The following is a 12,486-nucleotide window of genomic DNA, read 5'->3' on the forward strand; positions in this document are numbered from 1 at the left end:
TTCTTAAGCAACAAATTCTGAAGACAGACCAAAGCATTATGCATATCAAGCAGGTTGTGAGGTCAATGTGCAGAAAATATCACAACATAAGTTAATGCCAGCAAATGACACCCTGAAAACACCTTTTGAAAGTAGCCCTGACAACTAGAGCATCTGCAGACATTACTCCACATGGGAAGTCGCTCGGTGCAGCAGAAGGGCCTTATGGTTAAAAGGAAATGTTTGACAGGCATGCAAAATAAATGTGATTATAAATGCATATTTATTTATAACATAGATACAGAACATATATGTTATGTCTGTCTGTGTTAAGAGATGACTGGATTTCTAGATTTTTTTTTTTAATTTTTAGATAATATGGCAATGGTTTTTAAACTTCTGCACTTTTCCATTAATTATAAAAATATTTTGTTGAGAAACTTAAAGGCCTGTTCAGTTCAGTTCAGTTCACTCAGTCACGTCCGACTCTTTGTAACCCCATGGACTGCAGCACACCAAGCTTCCTTGTCCATCACCAAATCCTGGAGTTTATGCAAACTTATGTCCATAGAGTCAGTGATGCCATCCAACCATCTCATCCTCTGTAGTCCCCTTCTCCTACCACCCTCAATCTTTCCCAGCATCAGGGTTTTTTCCAAGCAGTCAGTTTTTCGCATCAGGTGGCCAAAGTATTGGAGCTTCAGCTTCAGCATCAGTCCTTCCAACGAATATTCAGGACTGATTTCCTTTAGAATGGACTGGTTGGATCTCCTTGCTGTCCAAGGGACTCTCAAGAGTCTTCAGCACCACAGTTCAAAAGAGACCTGAATCCTAAGAAAAAACCGTGGCTTAATTTATTTAGAATTTTAGTAAGTGTTGAATGTTTAAAAGTTGTTCTTCCTTCCATTTTCTCTGACTTTCCCCCAGTTTTATACTACCCTCCCCTTTTCTAATGATTACATGAACATAATGTATTTCCTCATTTTCTAACACATTTTTACTTAGTCATTTAATTAGATCTGTCCTCAATTCTCAGTGCCTTTCTTTATATTCTGAATGTTTTTACCTCTCTAACTTTCAACATTTTGGCATTTTATAACTTATTCACTGGGGTTACTCAGCTATCATTACACAAAAGGAATAAACAACTAAAATATATCCCACCCCCTTTATGAATAGAGTGACAAGTGTATTATCTACTATATCATATATTTTATAGCCACATTTTATAATAACCTAGATGTTAGTGTTCTCATTTACATGAGTTAACCTAAGACCAGAAAGATAGCTCACTTTTTAAAATGTCAGTAACATTACAACTGGGATTCCACTGCGGTTCAGCTGATGAAGAATCCACCTGCAATGCAGGAGACCTGTGTTCGATCCCTGGGTTGGGAAGATCCCTTGGAGAAGGGAAAGGCTAACCGCTCCAGTATTCTGGCCTGGAGAATTCCATGGGCTGTATAGTCCATGGGGTCACAAAGAGTAGGACATGACTGAGCAACTTTCACTTTAACACTATAACTTGGGAGTTTTAACTGATAAAAGGGGGAAGCTGGGTTTATTCTATGAGGTTTTTGTCCAGATCTGTGAGTGGAACTGGTATTTTCCCCACAGCATGTCCCAGTTTAGACTAGTAACTTTTTTCTAGCCTCAGGAATGTCTTCTCTAGCATTTCTGAGTATCACGGCACTATTTCCACATGCATAAAATTTAGAGATGTAAAGGAAACCTTCGATCATGATTTTGAGCTATTAAATAAGTCCTAATTCTTATTAATAAAAATGTATCCCAAGCAAAAGCAATGGTAATACTTTGACAATACTCAAAGTATTACCTATATTGGCATTTTCAATTATAGATCATCTCAGAAATGTGAGTAGGTAAGAATTTTTTTTTTTTGAAAAATGGAAAAGCCTTTCTGCTTGCAATTGTGTGATAAAGTCAGGACCCATGGACTTAAAACTTACCTGGAAAAGAATTCCCATCAGAAGGTTTATTGTCATAGCACCATTCCTATAACCGGAGGGAAGCGATATTGTCTCTATCTGTCACTGCTAGTAGTAAGTATCTAAGTAACAAATGACTAACTGCTGTCCAAAAAGACAGGGCAAACTCTGGGCACAGAGCAGGGATCTGCGTCTGGAGTAAACAAAGAGAAGGCAAAACTTTAGCAATTATGTTGATCCAAAGGGCTTGAGACAAACAGGAAATCCACTTTGTGTATATCAGCTAGGGGACAGAGAACAACCTCGAGTAAGGTGAATTAAAGCAAAGGGAGCATGGGAGGCTGAGGCCAGAAAAAAGAGTGACTGGAACGTAGCACAGGATCCCTTTTTTATGAGCTTGCAACCTCAGCCATAAGCCGGGATAAAACTCTCATGTACAACAAGCCAACGTGGACAGATGTTCAAAAACATCACTGATTAAAGGGTATTTGTTTAGCTGAAAAGTTAATTTACTGTGATAGATGAGTATTTCACTGCAAATGAAAATTTCACTTTGCTTTATATTAACACCTTCCATAGATAATTTGAAACTAATTTTGATGTTATTTTTCTGGAATATTTTCATCATTTCAGAAAGAAATTTTAATTTAAAATGCTATTTGCCTTGAAAAGAAAAAAGAAAATTAATTAGCATATTTTCTGTGTTTTAGAAGAATTAAACAGTTGTGATTCATCTCTCTGAAATTTATGCTCCAGTTCTTCAGGAAACACATATGATACAAACTCAATTCTATGCAAACACATAGCGATCTAACGTCTCTTGCTATCTGTGAATGATCCAATGCTCACAGTATCCAGCATTTTCTCTTCCTTTAGTTAAATATGTGAATTCTCATGCACAGATATAAAGTAGAAATCAGACCATAAATTCACCATAAATTAGTAACTGGAAGTCATTAGCATAGTTATCAACCTTAAAGATATTTTAAATTGCATTTTTAGCATTAAAAAAAATAGTTATCGGTACCAACAATTAAATGAACATTTTTCTTTGAGTCAGAAAAAAGTGAAAAAAGTAATAACGAAAAACCTTATAAAGGTATAATTGGGGAAAGAGTTCTGTTAATGCTAAAATACAAGTCTATATATAATCATTTTCTAATTTTGGTGAAAACATAAATATACAGCTGTAGTTTTAGATGAACTGTTCTTTTTAATTGCTATCTAGTATTTTCCACAATAATGTGATAATACGTAGCTCAACGGCACACTTATCAGTGAAGATACTTTTTTCTCATGCAAACCTTAAAATCAGCAAGGATTGAAGCTGAAGCTGCTTTTGCCATTTACTTACCTGGTATCACCGATTGCAACTATTTGGTTTCCCATTTTCCTTTTTTTCTAAGTACACCCAGAAAAACTGGTGGGGAATTACCCAGTGAAATCAATTTAGCCATACCCCGTGCAGCTCAAACCAACTATCCCTTCTGGAGAAAGAATTGATTCCCTCAGCTGCTGCACATTCTGCCAGCCCATGGACCTCAGCTGTCAGCCTTCTCCACTGACCGCTTACCCTTGTTAAATTCACACCCCTTTCCTAGAGCAGCCTCACACCTGAAGACTGACCAAGAGGGGGCAGATATCGAAGACTGACCAAGAGGGGGCAGGTATCAAAGCCTGCCCCTCTCTTCCAACTTCAGATAATATTGAGGGTCCATAGAGCTATTCAATTGTACAAGGGCTTTCCTGGTGCCTGAGCAGTAATGAATCCACTTGCACTGCAGGAGACTTGGGTTTGATCCTTGCGTCAGGAAGATGGCATCCCACTCCAGCATTTGTGGCTAGGAAATCCCATGAAATGAAGAGCCTGGTTGGCTGCAGTCCATGGGGTTGCAAAAGAGTTGGACACAACTTAATTAAATAATAACAACAGCTGTAAAATATTTGGTAGACCATGCTGCAGTCATACTTCTCTTTTTGCCCAATCCTGTTTCCTTCCCCTCACATCCACAGGTTTTGACATCTAGAGATGAAATGTCGTGCACTCTGTTCTCTTTCTCAGAATTGGCTTCTCAAACAATCTAACCTGTGATATCAGAAAGTCCTTATAAATACAATATACTTTATCATGTAACTGAATATCAGTATAGAAGAGACCAGCAGTCTAATTCCTTCATACCATTAGGCGTAATTGCTCAGTTGTGTCTGACTCTTTGCTACCCCATGGACTGTAGCCCATCAGGCTCCCCTGTCCATGGGATTCTCCAGGCAAGAATATTGGAGTGGGTTGCATGCCCTCCTCCTGGGTATCTTCCCTACCCAAGGATCAAACCTAGGTCTCCTGCACTGCAGGCAGATTCTTTACCATCTGAACTACCAGGGAAACCCCATTATTACTTGTAAGCCCTTTTGTAAATTCAAGTCATCATAAGAAGCTGAAGAAATTTCACTTCATCATAAGGTTTGTGCATTCCCTACAACTTTCATATCACCATATTCAACTCCTCACCCCTGAATTGTTTGTAATTCATGAACTATCAGCAGCAAAATTCTCTATATTCTCAAGTTCCTTTCTAAACAGTTCCTTAAATTTCCTTTTCTAACTAAAAAAAATTAGAGTGTTCTTTTCTCTAGAGTTCTGTCTAATGGTAGCTGTTTACTCTGCAGCCTTCCTTATACCACAGACGATCTCTCTACTAGTCTTTGCCATTTCTAAATTATTTTATATATTCAACCTTCACCCCTAGAAATGAAATTTAATGTTATTAGATTCTATCTCTTATTCTTCTTTGCTGTAGTCATAAAAAATAAATAGTATAATATTTCTTCTAATTATTCTAAAATATGGTTTATTATTACTCTCAAAATGCTGCTCTCAAAATGTCAGTGACTTCAATATCCTTATAATTAATATTTACTATGATCACCTAAGCTCTGCCAAAAATCCAGAAATAGCAACATTAAAAGCACCAAATTAATAAATAATATTTCATAAAAACTTATTTTGCATAAAACAAGTTCACAAACTGGGAGCTTTCACATTCAAAACTGATATGAGACTCAGGGACCTGACATTACAGGATGGCTTGTAAGTTGAAAATGAGGAAGTTGTTTAACCTTTACAGTGATTGGCTATTACAATGGAGTTTTGTAGACATTAGGGGATTGTTTAAAAGTGTGCTACACCACTGTAGAAAGATGACAAATTTATTTTATGGTTATTGTAGGTATTTATGAGAAATAATTGAAGTTAAGTTTCATTTACATCCATGAAATAAGCTAAATTTTGTTTTGTTTACATGGCTTAAATTATCTTATCTGCTCAGGTAATTTTCATATCTGGTTTTCATTTTATACTAAACACTTCTCCATTCTTGAATTTTTCACATCCAACAGTCTTGCATACTTCTTTGCCACCTGATCCTATGTTATATTGCAGAATTGTCATTAACAATGATGGTGTCCCTTCAGTTTCAAACCTACTTTTCCTTTCTTCCTACAAAGCCACTTGTCTAACTGTTCCTTCTCATTATTTAATTCTGACAATCATTTGACCACAAAGGAAATTCCAATCCATGGAAGCAGCCAAATTATATTGTTTCTATGTCATTCCAGCCCATCCCCTAGGTTCAGTTCAGTTCAGTCGCTCAGTCGTGTCCGACTCTTTGTGACCCCATGAATCGCAGCACGCCAGGCCTCTCTGTCCAGCACCAAATCCTGGAATTCACTCAGACTCACGTCCATCAAGTCAGTGATGCCATCTAGCCATCTCATCCTCTGTCGTCCTCTTCACCTCCTGCCCCCAATCCCTCCCAGCATCAGAGTCTTTTCCAATGAGTCAACTCTTCATATAAGGTGGCCAAAGGACTGGAGTTTCAGCTTCAGCATCATTCCTTTCAAAGAAATCCCAGGGCTGATCTCCTTTAGAATGGACTGGTTGGATCTCCTTGCAGTCCAAGGGACTCTCAAGAGTCTTCTCCAACACCACAGTCCAAAAGCATCAATTCTTCGGCACTCAGCTTTCTTAAAAGTCCAACTCTCACATCCATACAAGACCACTGGAAAAACCATAGCCTTGACTAGACGGACCTTTGTTGACAAAGAAATGTCTCTTCATTTCAATATGCTATCTAGTTTGGTCATCACTTTCTTTCCAAGGAGTAAGCGTCTTTTAATTTCATGGCTGCAGTCACCATCTGCAGTGATTTTGGAGCCCAGAAAAATAAAGTCTGACCCTGTTTCCACTGTTTCCCCATCTATTTCCCATGAAGTGATGGGACCAGATGCCATGATCTTCATTTTCTGAATGTTGAGCTTTAAGTCAACTTTTTCACTCTCCTCTTTCACTTTCATCAAGAGGCTTTTGAGTTCCTCTTCACTTTCTGCCATAAGGGTGGTGTCATCTGCATATCTGAGGTTATTGATATTTCTCCCAGCAATCTTGATTCCAGCTTGTGCTTCTTCCAGCCCACCATTTCTCACGATGTACTCTGCATATACGTTAAATAAGCAGGGTGACAATATACAGCCTTGACGTACTTCTTTTCCTATTTGGAACCAGTCTGTTGTTCCATGTCCAGTTCTAACTGTTGCTTCCTGACCTGCATACAAATTTCTCAAGAGGCAGGTCAGGTCTTCTGATATTCCCATCTCTATCAGAATTTTCCACAGTTTATTGTGATCCACACAGTCAAAGGCTTTGGCATAGTCAATAAAGCAGAAATAGATGTTTTTCTGGAACTCTCTTGCTTTTTCCATGATTCAGTGGATGTTGGCAATTTGGTCTCTGGTTCCTCTGCCTTTTCTAAAACCAGCTTGAACAACTGGAAGTTCACGGTTCATGTATTGCTGACGCCTGGCTTTGAGAATTTTGAGCGTTACTTTACTAGCGTGTGAGATGAGTGCAATTGTGTGGTAGTTTGAGCATTCTTTGGCATTGCCTTTCTTTGGGATTGGCATAAAAACTGACCTTTTCCAGTCCTGTGGCCACTGCTGAGTTTTCCAAATTTGCTGGCATATTGAGTGCAACACTTTCACAGCATCATCTTTCAGGATTTGAAATAGCTCAACTGGAATTCCCCTATGTTATATAATCCCCTAGGTTATAAAGGAATAAAACAATCTCAAAAAGTTTTTGAAATGTGGTTTATTTGATAGCAAGGGATTGACTGTGTGGATCACGACAAACAGTGAAAAATTTTTAAAGAGATGGGAATATCAGAACATCTTATCTGTCTCCTGAGAAACCTCTATGCAGGTCAAGAAACAACAGTTAGAACCTTAAATAGAACAATATACTGGTTCAAAATTGGGAAGGGAGTACCACAAGGCTATATATTGTCACCCTGTTTATTTAACTTATATGCAGAATATATAATGCAGAATGCCAGGCTGGATGAGTTATGAGCTGGAATCAAGATTGCCCTGAGAAATACCAATAACCTTAGATACACAGATGATACGACTCTAATAGTGAAGAGGAACTAAGAGCCTCCCACTGAGGGTGAAAGAGGAAAGTAAAAAAAAAAAAAACTGGCTTAAAACTCAACATTCGAAAAATGAAGATCATGGCATCTGGTCCCATCACTTCATGACAAATAGAAGGGAAAAAAACGGAAGCAGTGACAGATTGTCTCTTTGGGCTCCAAAATCACTGCAGATGGTGACTGCAGCCACAAAGTTAGAAGACTCTTGCCTCTTGGAAGGAAAGCTATGACAAATCTAGACAGCATATTAAAAACAAAGACATCACTTTGCCTACAAAGGTCCATCCAGTCAAAGTTATAGTCTTTCCAGTCATCATGTATAGATATGAGAGTTGGACGATATAGAAGGTTGAACACTGAAGAATTGATGTTTTTGAACTGTGATGTTGGAGAAGACTCTGGAGAGTCTCTTGGGCAGCAAGGAGATCAAACCAGCCAATCCTGAAGGAAATCAGCTCTGAATACTCATTTGAAGGACTGATGCAGAAGTTAAAGCTCCAAGCTGAAATTTTGGCAACCTAATGTGAAGAGACAACTCACTGGAGGAGAAGAGGGTGGCAGAGGTTGAGGTGGTTGGACAGCATCACCAACTTAATGGACATGAACTTAGGCAAACTCCGGGAGATAGAGAGGGACCAGAGGCCTGGTGTGCTGCAGTCCATAGGGTGGCAAAAGATTTGGACAGGAATTAGTGATTGAACAGCAACAAGGGAAGTAAGAGTAAAGAAGTTCAGGGTAGCAGTGAAGCTGAACATCTGCATCCGTTTATTTTCTCAGCACTACATTAACTCCTACACGTCTGGAGCAGATCAGGTTGGGAGGTTGTGTAGTGGTAGTAAAAATAGTATACCTGTGGGATCTCTGGCTGTTTTTCTTAATAATATACACATATACAGTATTATATATTATGGGATATTATTATAAAGCCCTACCAAAAATGGTTCAACCCCGAATACCACTGAAAATATTTATTATATATTTGTTATTGCACAGCTATGTGCATGTACAGTAACGAAAATATGATTTACTAAGAGTACAAAGGCCTCACTATATCTTGTCTTCATGCCTCTATTTTTAGTTGCTTAGAATTCCTGGCACAGCAATACAAAAACTGCTCTGAATATGTACTTAATTTCAGACTCCTCTATCACCCTCCATACGTTCCTGGTTAAATCTCACTCTTTGAATCTGCACTCAGACAGCTAAACAAGAGTGTAGAAAAATGACAAAGCCATGTTGATTGGAACTTAAATTTGTATCACTAAGTAAAGTGTTATATGGTAGACAATTGCATCTCATTTCCTTAGATTATTCTTATTCTAGATGAGATTTTACACCTCCTCCCTCTTCAAACCTCCAACGCTCTGCCACATTTTCTGATAATAATATCTACATGTTCTTATCTCCATATCTACACACAAATTTGAATTTTTTAGCCAATATGCCACTTCCTACATCCCCTTCCTACTCTACATCCTCCTGAATTTTCTCTCCCACATCTATAAAACATCCGCTCCCCAAATTATAGCTTCTCTCACCTAAATTATCAAATATGCCCCCCCTGAGAAATGATTCCGTTTATCATACAACACTCGGCAATGTCACTACATATTGTAAAGTTCTCCTGACTCCATACACCCTCTAGCTACTCCTCCACCTCCCTTTCCCCTTTTAGCACAAAATCATTTAAAAGTATATTATTAATGCATTTAAAATGTTAATTGAAAATGATATATGTACCCCGATGTTCATAGCAGTGTTATTTATAATAGCCAAGATATGTGCCCATCAACAGATGAATGGATAAGGAAGATGTGTTATATATACACAAGGGGAAAGCACTCAGACACAAAAAAGAATGAGACAATGTAATTTGCATCAACATGGATGGACTTGGAGGGCATTATGCCAAATGAAATAAGTCAGAGAAAGATATAAACTGTATGATATCACATTTTTGTGGAATCTAAAAAATACGACAAGCTACAGCACATAAGAAAAAAATAAAGCAGACTCACAGATATAGAGAACAAACTAGTGGTTACCAGTGGAGAGAGGGAAAGAAGGCGGGGCTGTACTGGTGTAGGGAACTAAGAGATTCCAGCTATTACATATAAAATAAACTGCAAGAATATATTGTACAACACAGGGAATATAGCCAACATTTTATAGCAACTGTAAAAGGAGTATAAGCTTGAAAATTGTGAATCATTATGTTATACATCTATAATATATAATATTTATATCAATTATATTTCAGTAAGTAAATAGATAAATAAATTGAATAGGTAAATAGGCTATCAGCCTTTAAAAAATTGTAGTGTAATTGCTCTCTATACCTTCATTCCTCGAATTCTATCATAAGTCCACAAATTGGACCATTTCTTTCTCCATGTTTTACCAGGCACCACAAATTCTAATGATAATTTATAATGAAAATATATTTTCAGAAAGTCAAACTTTCTCACCACTATGGTTCCCTCTCCCAGGCCTCCTCACCTCCTCACAGGCATATCCTGAGTATTCCCGGGCCTGATTTCTCTCACCCCTTCAGACCCACTCAGTCTGGAGGACTCGGATGCTCTTATGTGCTAATGACTTCCAAATCTACCTAGAGGCCCTGTTCTTTCCTGGACTCCAGGGTTGCATATCTTATTCCTTATCTTATTTATCCAGTTGGGTAACTTAAAAATCAATGTATCCAAAACCAAAGAGATCCAAAACTTGGATTTCTAATCTTCTGTCAGTAACAGACCTGTTCTTTTTGCTTCCTAATTCAATTCTTAAATAAGAAAAAATTTCCCTTATTTGTTGAGGCTAAATTTAAACAGATAAATTACTTGAGTTTTGTTTCCAAAGATGTTTACAAGGTTTCACCATTCTTCCCTACCTCTGTCATTGTCTGACATCTCCATTACTGGGGTTGACTCATAATTGCTTCCTGTGCTAGAACTTTCACTTCTGCAATTATTCACCACAGGGCAGCTGAGGCCCTCCATTAAAGAAAATCAAGTAAACAATTTCAGTCTTTCATTTATTATCTTCCAATGGCTTTCCATGTTTTTTTTCAAAATGATACCTAATCACCAACAATAAGAAAAACTACCATTAATAGCCAATTGTCATCAGTTTTAGCAAAGGCTTTCCAACCTCACATCTCATTACTCTCCTCCTATTTCTATGAGCTCCAGGACACTGGCCTTCTTACCAGTTATAGACAATGCCACATGTCCATCTCTAGGTCATGGTCCTGCCTCTCTTCCCTGCCTGGGGTAGCACTCTCAAATGCTTGCAGAGTCACTTATTTACTCCAAGCCTCTGTCAAATATCTTCCTGAACATCCTCCACACATCGCACTTTCCTGGTTTTATCATCCCCCTTCTTTGTAGCACATACGGCCTGAAATATTAAACCTGTTTACTTAAATATCTACTTTCTTCCTCCAAAATATAAGTTATGGGAAGACAAGGGTTGTTTTTAGTTTGATTTTTCATTCCCTTGCAGTTTCCAGTGCCTGAAACAATGTCTGAATATTGAGTATCCCCTCAATGATTATTTGTTGAATAAACAGATACGCATCTATTCTTGAGAAACTTCTTTCAAATGATATCATTTTAAAGTATGATTTAGTTGATGAAGTTGTAGAATTGCTTCCACTGCCTCTCTAAAAGGAGAACTATTCTTTGTTTTGTCATATGCCTTATACCACTATATTCTGTCTCCACAAGTAGCAAATATGTATTTATTAATGAATGGAAACAGTTAATTTTGGCCATGGAGTTTAAAGCTCCTTTGGATCATATGGATCAGTAATATCTAAAGACCTTCTTAAGTTTTAGCTAATTCACTCCATGCTTACACAAGTAATTTTCTCATTTTCCAAAGCATACGGTTCATTGACATCACTGCAAGGGACTACTCTGAAATTTAATAAATCAGATTTATTGAGCAGCTACAGTATGACAGTCATGGTGCTTGGTACTTTAAAACTGTGTGTCCCCATTCCTGCAATAATTCTGCAAAGTTGGGTATTTATCCTACTCACAGAGGAAGATAATGCTTTGTAAAGGTAAGCAAGCTTCCATATTGAAACACAGTTCTCTTAAATTGAAGTCTTTAACCTTTTTATAAGATCTTATTGAATTATGTAACCCACTCCAGTATTCTTGCCTGGGAAATCCCATGGACAGAGGAGCCTGGCAGGCTACAGTCCATGGGGTCACAGGAGTCAGACACAACTCAGTGACCACAGTGAGAAAAGCCATCAGCTCAGTGACGGCCCCGCAACAGATGCACCACATCATGCATTACTTGCTTGTAGTCTCTTCCCAATAATACTTGGTCCTCTCCGTGGAGCAGAGGCAATGATCACCAAATGTTTCACTTCTGCCCTACATATTTTTAGGCCTTTGGAAGTTGAATGAAACCCTACACAATGTGAAATAAAGTGATGTGTATTAATTCTGGACTGAACAAAAGCATGTGTGGGATTCTCCACTCTCTTCTTCCTCCACGGGGGAAGTGGAGGACCAGTGCTTTACAGAGCGTGGCTCCAGGGTGATGGGGCCTCAGCCACATTGGACTCCTGAGTGAGTACTGAAGCAGAAGCCATCCGCAACCCCTCGGCTCATCTTTTACTCATGCGCCATAAGCAAGAAATAAACTTTTGTTTTAAGCCAGTGGTTGGGGGAGAGAGTCCATTCTGGCAAATATAATCATTAAAATATTTATGAAGTCAACTTACTGATATGGCTACCAAATCACTCACTTAGGAAATATAGTTATTTAAAAACTTCAGATCACAGTGTATTGACTATATTAAACTGAACCGTCAATCTGTTTTTTCCCAATTCATTGTTTTTAATCATGCAGACATAAATCCCATCAAGCTACATCACTTCATCATCATTTCTACTATTAACTTTAGTAATATTGTTTTCTGTAATTTAATATCAAAATTTCAGGCCAATCTTGCATTAAAAAATTACATTTTTAGAGTATTTGCACTCTTTAAAAATGTCCAAATCCTATTAACTATGTAGGATAGTTTGTTTGTAAACTTCTCTCATATT

Source organism: Bos indicus x Bos taurus, chromosome 12 (genome assembly GCF_003369695.1).
Source record: "Bos indicus x Bos taurus breed Angus x Brahman F1 hybrid chromosome 12, Bos_hybrid_MaternalHap_v2.0, whole genome shotgun sequence".
Lineage (NCBI taxonomy): Eukaryota > Metazoa > Chordata > Mammalia > Artiodactyla > Bovidae > Bos > Bos indicus x Bos taurus.